Genomic DNA, 11,887 nt, shown 5'->3' on the forward strand with positions numbered 1-11,887 from the left:
CCTTCTATATGTTGGTCTCACCTGTATTTCTGGCTTAGAAGAGAAGTCACTCTTAGCAATGGCATTCAGTTGGGCTTGTTTGCTTCTGCATGGTATGTTGGGTTTGGCCTGCAAAATGATAAATTTTATAAACTCTACAGCTGTAACTAATTGAAAATACAACCTTCCCCTTCAAACAACTTATCGTCTTTTGTCTTTGATCTGTGCATTTTTTTACCTTTGAGGGATCACCAATGTCTTTCTTGTCACAGCCATTCCACATAGGGCCACGAAACAAGCGCTTAAACTTTCCACCACCAAACTCTGCCTCCATTGTGTCTAGCCATATTTTATAGTCAGGGGACACATATATCTGAAATAATACAATTATCGTAACCAAAATATAAATATTTGATTTGATTTTCAATGTTTACATTTGAGATCCACTGACACAACAAGCAATATTAATTTGTAATGCTTGACTCAAATACAGTCAAATGCTCTCTTAGCGACCAGCTCTCAAATACGTGATAACATTTCAAATTCCCATTTGGATAATTTTCAGTCAAACTCTTTAAATAAAAAGCTGTTGAAAGTGAGTACTTAACAGTCACTGAGGTGGTCGCTTAGAGAGCTCAGACTGTACATTAAATAGGTTATAATAATTACCTGTGCTATATGTGTACAACTGAAAAACTCAATGCGGTACTGGATCATTCCAAATGGCATCCTATCTAGCTGCAAGGATCGGTTAACCCCATGAAGGTACTGGCACCATTTGTAAACCAAGTTGGGTTTGCCTTGCATTTGGAGATTCTTCATGACATTAATGGAAAACGTTCCAAAATCCTTTGGATGTGTGCGTATGCCGCAAGCCTTTGCTAACTCAAGATATAATGCATCCAGAATGGTCCCCTGAAAGACTTTACTTGCATGCCTAAACAGACCAAGGAGGAGTGTGTGTGCATCCACAATGCCAAGGGCGGAGACAAGTGTAGTAAGACGTTTACTGTGTCTAAGATACTCTAAGGTGCTACCATACAATCGTAGTCCGATCGCTCTAGGAGGCCGCCATCTTACTTCGCCCCAGTCCCCCTAGTCCCTCTGCTACTACAGGTAGCCCAATACTACTTCTTCCATTTGAACAGTAACCTAACATACAAACGTGTAACTTATGGTCTACTTCTAAATTTACCTATACAAGTAAATATTCTAACATTGTTCTAATGGTAACTAACAGCAGTCATTGTCAATCAGTATTCTTCAATGTATCTGCAAGGTCTGCGGCGCACTCTCTCTGATCGCTTAAGGGTTGGCTGCTCTGGCGTAGGGCACGGCTGTGGTACTCGATTCCCATCTCCTTGTGTGGGTCCAGACATTTCATTGAAGGTCTCTTTCTCTTTCTCGGGAGAGGGCTTGACTGGCTTTGTATTGCTTCCGGAGTCGTGTAACTCTCGGGAAGTATAGGGGCCCTGTACTGCGTATGTTGGCTGAGGGCTTCCTAAGGCTCTTCTTACCTGTCGACGGTTTCGTCTCCGCAATCCCTTTGGTGTTTGTATAACAACCGATTGTGGGGTTTCGTGTGGCCTGATTATCGTCCCCTCCGTCTTTAGGTCTGGTATCCATACTCGATCACCTTCTGCTAACTCCTCCCCCTCTGCAACTCTGTGTCTGCGGTCATAGTCTTCCCGCATTTCTCTTCTGTACTCTCTTTCTCTCTTTCTCACTACATCATTGTCTGGGAGTTGAGGTTTCAACTCGTCAGGGTGGCACGGTACTCTCGTTTTTAGTTTGCGACCCATACTTAGCTGTGATGGAAAATATCCGTTGTGAACCGGTGTGTTTCTGTAGCTTAGAAGAGCGAGGTACTCGTCATCGCACTTCTTCAGAAAGTTCTTTATTGTCTCGACGGCTCATTCCGATTCGCCATTTGACTGGGCGTACCGAGGTGATGAAGTTATGTGATCGGATACCCATGTTGCCGCAATCTTGTTGAACTCTGCAGAGGCGAACTGTGGTCCGTTGTCGGTAACTAAGATATCTGGGATTCCATGTCGACTAAAGGCATTCTTCATCTTGTTTACTGTATCACAGGCTGTTACATTCTTGCTCACCAAGTATATTTCGATATCGCGCGAATAGTAGTCGATTATGTGCAGGTAGTGTCGGCCTTCATGTTGGAAGAAGTCTGCTCCGAGTTTGGACCACGGTCGCTCTGGGAAATCTGTTCCCTTCATCGGTTCTATACGTTCTTTCCGATATTTTTCGCAGGTGGCACAATTGCGAACCATCTCTTCAATTTGTTTGGAGATTCCGGGCCACCAAACGGACGATGCTGCATTGTCCCGTGTCTTGGATATGCCTTGGTGACCATCATGTAGGTATCGTAAGATATCTGGCCTGAGACTCGACGGAATTACAAGTCTTCGTCCCCTCATCAATAGGTCTTCGTGGGTGGATAAGCTTCCTCTTTCACCCCAGTATTTCTTCGCGGGCCCATAGAGCTTCTGTTTGGTTTCTGGCCCCCCATTCTGTACGTAATGCATCACGACTTTCAATGCGTCGTCTCTCTTCAGCTCTTACCGTATTTCCTCTAGTTTCTTGTCGGATGCTGGCAGGTGTAGCAGTATGGTATTCACATAACAGTCTGCTTCAGCGTACAGGTGGTCAGACTGGCACGACGTCTCAGACCTCTTTTCGTTTAGTGGGCACCTAGATAGTGCATCTGCGGTATAAAGTTCCTTGCCTGGAACGTGCCGAGTATCAAAATCGTACCTCATCAGCCTCATTCTGAAACGCTGTATGCGTACCGGCAGCTCATCGATCATCTTGGAAGTAAACAGGGGTACAAGGGGCTTGTGGTCTGTTTTGACAGTGAACTTCATGCCTACCAATAAATCGGACCAGTGCTCTAGGGCCCACGTGGTTGCTAATGCCTCTTTTTCTATCTGTGCGTATCTGCACTCGGTGTTTGTCATAGATCTGCTTGCATATGCAACAGGACGCATTTCTCCGGATGGCTGCTTCTGCCTGAGTACTGCCCCCAATCCAAAGCTGCCTGCATCCGCGGAGACTACAATCTCTTTCTCGGGGCTATACAGTGCAAGCACTCTCTCTGAAGCCATTTCTTCTTTCAAGTCATCGAAGGCATCATCTTGCGCCTTGCCCCAAACCCATGCGCTATTCTTCTTAAGCAGGTCGCGAAGTGGTTGCGTCCTCTCTGCTAGATTGGAACAGAACTTCATTAGTTGGTTCACCATCCCGAGAAATCGTCTCAGGCTAGGGATGTCCCTAGGTTCATCCATGTCGACGATAGCTTTCACCTTGGCGGGATTTTTCTTGATCCCCTCGTTATCGATCACCTGTCCAAGGTACTCAATCTTCTTCTCTGAGAACTTACACTTGTCTGGGTTCAGTGTCATGCCGATTTCCGTGATGCGTTGAAGGACGGCAGCCAAGTCTCTTATCGTGCTCCGCTTGGTCTTTTCCAACGACCAGGATGTCGTCCATATGACATAGTGTGCCTTCTATTCCATCCAGCTCCTGGTCCATTTTCTTCTGAAAGTATTCCGGTGCAGAGGAGATTCCGTATGGCAGACGGCGAAACATATACCGCCCAAAAGGAGTGATAAAGGTAGTAAGCTTAGCGCTTTCCTCGCTTAAGGGAACTTGGTGGAAGCCTGAGTTAGCGTCAAGTTTGGAGTAGATCGATCCTTTGGATATGTTTCCGAGAGTCTCTTCCACTTTAGGCATTTGGTATACTTCTCTTCTGACTTCTTTGTTGAGCTTCGTGAGGTCGACGCATATTCGCACGGTTCCATTTGGCTTTGGTACCACTACTATAAAACTGTTCAGCATCAGTTACTGTTTTAAATTTGCTCTTCATATAGGTAACAACTCTCTGTCGTACTGGTCCCCCTACAAAAGAAAAGCAGAAATATGTACGCTGTTCTAAAGGTTGTATCTTTATTGGGGGCTACTTATTCCTTGTTCACATTAGTACTGTGCAAGTAAACAGTAGGAGTATCCCACAAATAAGACATTATTATGCAAGCATCATCAAACAACGCAGATAAAAACTAAAAGAGAGAGAAATACCAAGGGTCCCAGGAACTAACACCTTTCCCTATGGTGCTGGGCCCATTCATACTGCGCAATATATTTTTTACAAATCAATAATTATTCTATTTACCTTTGCAGGTGTAAGTGGTGCCAGCATGACTTGCTATAAAGTTGGCAGCTTCCAACCAATACTTCGATTTCGTATTTACCGATGGCCACTCTGTAGCTGTGGGCTGCAAGTCTTTGTGCCGGGCAACAAACTGGACCAAGGCAATGTCCTCCTTTATTAGCCAAATATTATTCGACTGTTTTGGGGATTTTAGGCGTAATAAAGGGGATGATTTCCCACGAAGACCACAGGGGTGGCTCGGTCTTTTGGGTGAAACATTACTTCCCTATGGAAGAAAGACAAAATTCGCTTGGTTAAGATTTTTCTAAAATATTTTTCTGATGCATGCATTCAAAACATTATTTTATTCTTCTGGTATTTCTACTATAAGATTAAAAGGGAAGTTCGATATGATCTTTATCAACTGTAAAGTTCGAATAAGTTACACTTGATTTAACCTATCGAGTGTAAAATTCATAATAAATGTTGGTTGTCATTACTACGTGTATGAGTTATTAGTCACATCAAATCCTCAGAGGAATATGGTCAAGGAAGAGGAGAATGAATTTATTACATGCGGCAATATATTGGATAAAAAAGGCGTCTTCTGTTTTACAAAACAGCATTTCGCATGAAATGCACTCTCATTTCGTGTCCCCGAAACAAAAGCTGCACATCTGTACCCGACCCATCGAGTCCTCAGGTAATGATTTCCGAAACGCCACCATTTTCACTATTTCCTGAAAAGGGCGAGGCAAGGGGATACGTACGTACTTTCAGGCTACATACAGGGTCTCAGGGGAGTTATTGCCAATTGGGTGCATGCGCGAAGAACGGGGGGGAGCCAATAATACTCTGCACTCTGAATTACTGCTCATAGTAATGATAAACGCATAATATTAGCTTTTAAAGTGTCATCTAGTAAATCTAGTGACAAACAAGCTTTCAGAGAGCAAAATTTACCCACCCCTCCCCCCAAATTTCCGAGGTAAAAAAATTCTAGCGCTGTTGTGAAGCTTGTCACCTAAACAAACTTATAAAGTCAAAAGAGGCATTATAATCTGAGAAACAGAACCAAAACATGAAAAATCCACTACTTTTTAGTTTTGGGGAAACGTGTCAAAAAACGGTCGCCAAGGTAACATGGAGCGTTTCCTAGGCATGTCAATGGCATCAAAACGTCCGCAGATAGTTTTTAGGAAAAGACAACAAGTTTTAGCCTTTTAGCTGCTATCACAAGTTATAGCAATTTCCCCGGAGGGGGGGCTTAAAGAGCCCCCCCCCCCCCCCCCCCACCCTCCAATTATGAATAGGGTTAACTGTATATACGGCAAGATATAATTTTTCACCAACTGATTCCCGGAGGACATTTGGCGGTTTAGTCGAACTAAGCTATGAGGTGTTGATGTTTGTCCTCATGCCAAAGAAGAATGCATAAGGAAACAAGTGACACGATTTTAGAGGAAGGGGGGGGGGGGGGCTACGTAATTTTTCATTATTAGAATCTTATTTTAAGGACGCCTTTTTCGTATTGAACAGTCACCTGTTTTATTTATTTGTTGTTTTTTTAAATACCGTATTTTTTCGATTAGACCAAGGGAGCTTGAGATACTTTCTCAGAAAATCCAACTCAAGTTTTGAAAGAATAATGACAAAGTTTACTTGCTACCGTGATTTAATGGTGCGGTGTGTATTTTTTTTTTCAACTGCGGCGGTCATTGCTAAAGAATTTTTACATTTTATTCAGCCAGCTTTTGAAAAAAACGGCGTTTTGCTTTTGATGTTGCGAAGTTTGATGATTAGTGGTTTCTATTATCTTTTCGAAAGCAGTCTTCTTTCGCAGGCTACTACTGAGGTTATTCAAACCGCTGGCGTGGGCTTCCTGCCCCGCGAGTGTCACTCCAAAAATTTTCATTTTATATTATATTATTATTTTTATATTATATACGATCTGTATCTAGAAAAAAGAAAAAAAAAAGAAAATCAAATATCAAATAAAATCATTACACCGAGCTGCTGTGCACGAAAACAAGTTCTGAGAGCACACTTTTTAAGCGCCGTCGTAGGTTTGATTTTAAAGCTAGAAGCACTCACTTCAGCACTTATTGCAGGTCTTCTTGCAACGTTTTTGATACTTGCAGTCGTTCCACAGAATTTGGCGTACCGAACACACCAGCACACCAGGTGTCTCTGCAGTCTGCAAAAAAAAAGACAAAACAGATGAAGGAGAAGCAATTGTACAAAATGCCTAATTCGCGAATATGTAGCGCGTCAAGATGAAATCATTGGGCTTTAAACTAATCTTCAAAGATTTAGAAAGCAACAGTCAGGATAGTTAGTCAGTGTTTATTGGTCATCAACACTTATGTTGTTTTCACTTTATTTTGTCATGACGAACCAAGTGACGAAATAACAGTACTACATACCGACACGGACTGCATGCAAGACGGACAAGGGTCAGGTGCTGTTTTCTAAGTACGACTTACTGATGCGTGCACGTGCACTACCTACCAGCATTGCCGCCTGAGGAACCGGAATCTGTCCCGCCAACTTCAAGATACGAAAAAGCAAAATAGGAGTTGTGATCTGATTTGTGATGCTTTATTGGCTAAGGCCACTCAATGAATTTGCACTTTTCTAATTATTTTCAATAGTCCGTCCGATGTTTGCGCGAAAAATCCCCACACACCAGAGTCTAAGAAATACGGTCAGTACTTCATCTGCCATAGAGATCATTAGTAAACAGTTCATATTTTGTTCTTCGGCGATAAAAATCGCTTTTTGGACTTTGAGGCGTGCGTCCTTTTAACAAGCTTGCGAAACTTGACTTCGGGGAATACCCACAAAGTGTTGGGTGTGGTTAGGGGGGGGTGCCGTATCATATGGAAAAAGGATTGTACCTGATGCTTCTCAGATATAAAATAATAATTTCTTGGCGACCTGGGGGGAGGGGGGGGGCAACCTGCTCTAGGTACCGCCCATTAGCATAACCCGATAACCTACCTCCGATCTCGCTCTTGATCCAACCCACGTGTGAACTAACGCGCGCATAGACAGAGTAGGAGTGGCCTGGGCACGAGCGATCAGTCACCCACGGGGAGGAACCACGCAACACCCAGTGCGGTCCACCGCTGTCCCTATTGCAGGCGCTGCTTCCGCGGCCACCAATGCAAATCATCGTTGATTGGTCGACTTTCCCGCCATTTTTTGAGCGGCATTCTTTATGGACAATCACAGGGACGCGAGACTGCTGAAGTTTGTCCGCCATTTTCTTGAAGTCGTTGGGTAGTATTCTGTCCCAACCTTTATTTTAAAAAAATATGTCTATTTTTATTTGTGAATCAATCAAATTTCGAAAAAAAGACGCTTCTAGGCTGGAATAAAAAAAAAAAAACAGGCAGCACCACAATATCACTTGTTAGCAAGAAAATCAACCACTTTTACAAAACATGGTTAAAAGCTGTGGACTATTAGTTGAAGCATATAATTTAGTCAACTGTCGAAGCTTTAAATTAATGCTTCAACATTTTTTTTTTTATCTAATGTTTTCAGCCTTTTTCCAATGAATTTGTTTTGGTTTTGGCTGAGTTTATATATATATATATATATATATATATATATATATATATATATATATATATATATATATATATATATATATATATATATTTGGGAGATCTCCACTGAGCAATGTCTTAACTGAGAAACTTCAAAAAAACTTGCAAAGAGTCTTTAGACCATTCAGGCGAATGGCAACATCTGTTAGATATGCTCATGTAAATATTGACAACTTTTGCGAGAAAAATTCAAGAATATTTTAAAAGGATCATAGACACAAACCCACCAAATCAAGGAACAATCATGATTCAAGTACAAATTGCCCATTTACCTGTTATATAGCAGTTACCGCCCGGTTTAGCAAGACTGCCCTGTTTGGGCAAGCACACTGTATTCACGGTCGCGCTCAGCTTGGCCGGACTAGCCAGTTTGATGAGGGCGATGTCGTGCCGCAGATGACTTCGACTGTAGCCTTTATGTGGGAAAATCTTAGCAATCTTCAACTGAACCCCATCGTCTTGACGCAAGTGAGAACCTAATGGGAAAAGTGTGCTGGTTAAAGGAAAAAGGTAACGTAAAGGTTTTCTTGAAGCATAGACAGTCAAGCCAATCAATCATTTGTTTTGCGATTAATCAAGATGAAACGTACAATTAGGTGGTAAGACTTCGTAAGAGAAATTGAGACGGATGCAGACTGGCAGGCCACCCCTCTGGTAACCGTGTAAACAGAATATAACCAAGCCACAGTTTGAAAGCGAGGCTGTTTGGGAAAACTATTTTTCGATTGAATTTGGCAAATAATATGACGTTATCATCAGGTGGATCTTTTGAGATTTTTTTATATAATTTACCTTTAAATATTGTTTGGAAACAATAACAAAGACGTGGTTGACAGGCTATCTTTGTGCCGTCTCCCTGCGCTTCTAAACAAAAGCTTGGATCCTTTTTCAAATAATACATAAGCCAGTTGTTGAGAAATATCCTCTTCATACCTGCTTGCAGACTGTAGTACCAGTAATTGTTCTGTACACAGTGAGCAGCGGTAACCGCCCATTGTGGAGTTATCAAGGACGCTCCACAATTATGCATCCCGAACATCTGGAGTGACAGTTGCCATGGCCACGAGTGAGGGACTGCTTCTTCTCCCCCGACAATGCGTGTTCGCGAGACAGGCCGCTGACCACATGAAATATGCTTTTTTCCTTCATGCAAAGCAAATGGTTTTGTGTACATTTTGGCTGCAACTTACGTTGCAGTTTTTAATAGCTTTTCTTATTGCAGGAAACAATGCAATTCATAACTTCAAGAAAAGCTTAGAAACATGATTAACAGACCCATCGATAACGCCGGACCAAAAATAAAGACGAGATGTAAAAACAAAGACGCCATAATTCTTAGTTGAAAGCAGGACACTTTCGCTTTAGTTGGAAGCCGAGGAGCACGTCTGCATAAATAATAAACAAATGCTGAAGGGACTGAGCAAATACAACTGGGCTTGTGGCCCTATCTTGAGAGTGCACCCGACCGGCTGCCTTGCATACATTGCGTATCTAGTTTGGCCATGATCCGTAGGGTGGTGTTAAGCGTTGGAGCTATTTCAATTTATATCCCAGTGACGAATTTTCACGCGCGCTCATTGGTCAATACGGGTCACGTGCACATTTCCACAGAACAAATATCAGTCGATAAATGCCCTGTGAACATTTTAATGCAGTCAAAACTCGCTTTTTGTCTGCTCAATAACTCCCCAACCAAACTCCTCGCTATTAAGACACAGATAGAATGTTTGATTTCTTTTATAGAAATATCATCAATATATTTTTGTAGAATTTCTCCTGAAACGCGAAAGAAAAAGCAATGACAAAAAAACTTCACATCAGCGCGCGCTCGTGGCGTCATTCCCGTGCAGAAGACATTTCAAAATTGAAAACTTTTGCTTTACACGAAAGCGCGGTATGAAAGGGACTTGGTAGGCAAGCTGTCTGTCATTCGTCATTAGAGACTTCATCACTGAGTGCAGCGCCCCGTAGAGAAAAGCCAGAAAGCTAGATTAGAGTTCAAAATTGGCCGAAAACACACCATTGAAGTAACCACAGTCTATTTATTAGCCTTTTCTTAAAACAAAACGAAAAATAACGGAGAATAAGATAGTTTTTGAAGGGTTTTGAAGAGATGAATAATTTTGAAAATTTGTTGTTCGCACCTGAATGACGCCATTTCGAATGAGTGCTGTATTTTTTAATTCAAACGCGCTGTTTGATTTCTCTATGACAATTTTTGCTCTTGTGTTTGTAGAGAATTGACTCCAAATACTTTCCCGAATATGCTTGATAGTTCTTTAACATTCTTTTGTATACTTTAAAGTTGTCGTAGTTTGCCGTACGGCTGTTGTATTTTTTTCTATATTTTCTTCTGGCAGTTATACTGCGCTCGGGCTAAAATGAGCTCGAGTCGGGCCCAAAACACATTTACGCCCGCGAACATCAACTATATTGTTATAATTTTTCACGAAGGAAACATCATATGGCAAACAAACTCGGTACGTGTCATGTAGTTGGATGCAACAATATGGTCAAGTGTTGGGTAACGTCATCGATGACGTCACTTAAAGCAAAAAACATGATTAAAAGCAAAAACATTCATATCTCTTGAAAGAAACATTGTTTGACAACTGCCTCGTACCCAGACGCTTACTAGCGTGACCGGACTAAGCGTTGACCCTTCCCTTGGTCCTTTGCGCCAGCGCTAAACCTTCACGTGGCTCATTGCGCTCACTAGTATATTTTTCACTTGTTTTACTGACTTCAGACGCCTGGGTACGAGGCAGGTTTCACAACCAAACTTAGCAGGTGTCATGTTTGTGTCAAGGGAGGTGCCAAATTGTGGTCACGTGATTTGAACGAAAAAGCAAAGATAGGAAATGAATAAAGCAAAGATATGAATTGAATAATGTACATCAATCGACTTTTTTATCCAAATGTGGAAGTGTGTCAACAGTTTTCTCGAGGATTGGAGAAGCAATGGCGCTACACTTGCAGTGTCATTGCAGAATAGAACTATATACCTATCAGTAGACCTTGTCCGTGCAAATGGCAATTCCTAAATGACAGTTCTAGCATCGAAAAATCAGGGGACTCGATTTAATTGAATGCAGGAAATTATTGATAAATCATACGATTCTTAGTTATCACCTTAAAGCCGCATTGTCACCAGTTTACTTCCGGATTTCCGACAGAAACCTCAACCGTCAAAAGACAAAAGAATCTATTAAAATCCGAGATATTAAACAGGCAACCCGCTCTAAATTATCTATCGCATCCTCAAAGAAACTTCCAATAGACATAGACACACTCCTTTCAATATTTTGAAACAATTTTCGCGTTTTCCGTTAAAAATCATCGGATATTGTTAGGTAATCGACCGAAAGTAAACTGGTGACAATACGGCTTTAAATATAACAAATAAATAAGACCACAAGAAACTTTTGATCTTAGTACTTCCATGTGCCATTCGCCATTTGCACCAACGTATTTTGGAAAATGTGTAACTACAACTGATTGTCTGTCATACTCAATAAATTATTCAAAAAAGTCTTGCTCTGCCTTTATATTGTTTTGTCTTCGACGTAAACTAGTTGACCCAGCCATATGGAAACAGGCCATGCCCTAACCAGAGGTCACATTCTCTATCCAAATACGAACGCGCAAAGTCCAGTCCGCCGTCGGTGAAAAGAGCGGTCACCTCAGGATACGGCTTCCAGCCTGAGCTCTCAACCTTATTGCTATGGATAAATCTACCAAGCTCCCTTCTTAAATTGGCCATGAATCTCTTATCTCTGGCAGATGGCGAATAGCCGAACGCTTCAGGGAAACCGAAAAACGCCAATAGATCCCACATGTGAAAGGCGTAAGCACTGGTCTTGTCTCCCACAAGCGTGACTGGCTTACTAGGCCAGTTGGTCACCACGTAACGATAGACACTACGCAGTCCGGTGGACGCGCCAACGGCAAGCACACGTGTTGGGCACGTGACTCGGATATCCGTGACGATATTAGCGTACGAAAGCCGCGGATGTTTGTGTTCAACCAGGTACATTGAAAATACTTTCTCGATTTCGGCATCACTCAGGAATCTTGAGAGCCTCTCGCTGGCGTATCTCTTGAAGTCACTCAGGTCTGC

The 11,887-nt window shown here is 42.1% G+C and overlaps 1 protein-coding gene and 1 long non-coding RNA gene across 2 annotated transcripts in view; both read right to left on the reverse strand.

The window, feature by feature from the left end:
- The window catches only part of LOC125570322 (para-nitrobenzyl esterase-like), a 32,586-nt gene extending 31,236 nt beyond the window's left edge, over window positions 1-1,350 (reverse strand). Inside the window, exons 1-3 of the mRNA XM_048731877.1 lie at window positions 649-1,350; window positions 218-352; window positions 22-108 (exon numbers count right to left, since the gene is read on the reverse strand). The gene's annotated coding sequence lies outside the window, so the exon portion shown is untranslated. The remainder of the gene's footprint in view (window positions 1-21; window positions 109-217; window positions 353-648) is intronic.
- Window positions 1,351-5,737: 4,387 nt separating this feature from the next.
- Window positions 5,738-6,699, reverse strand: LOC125570332. The gene is made up of 2 exons (XR_007312659.1): window positions 6,662-6,699; window positions 5,738-6,347 (listed from the first exon to the last, which is right to left on the reverse strand). It is a non-coding gene; the product is annotated as an uncharacterized LOC125570332 (long non-coding RNA).
- Between the last annotated feature and the right edge of the window lie 5,188 nt (window positions 6,700-11,887).

The sequence above is a fragment of the Nematostella vectensis genome, chromosome 8, assembly GCF_932526225.1.
Source record: "Nematostella vectensis chromosome 8, jaNemVect1.1, whole genome shotgun sequence".
NCBI classification, from domain to species: Eukaryota; Metazoa; Cnidaria; class Anthozoa; order Actiniaria; family Edwardsiidae; genus Nematostella; species Nematostella vectensis.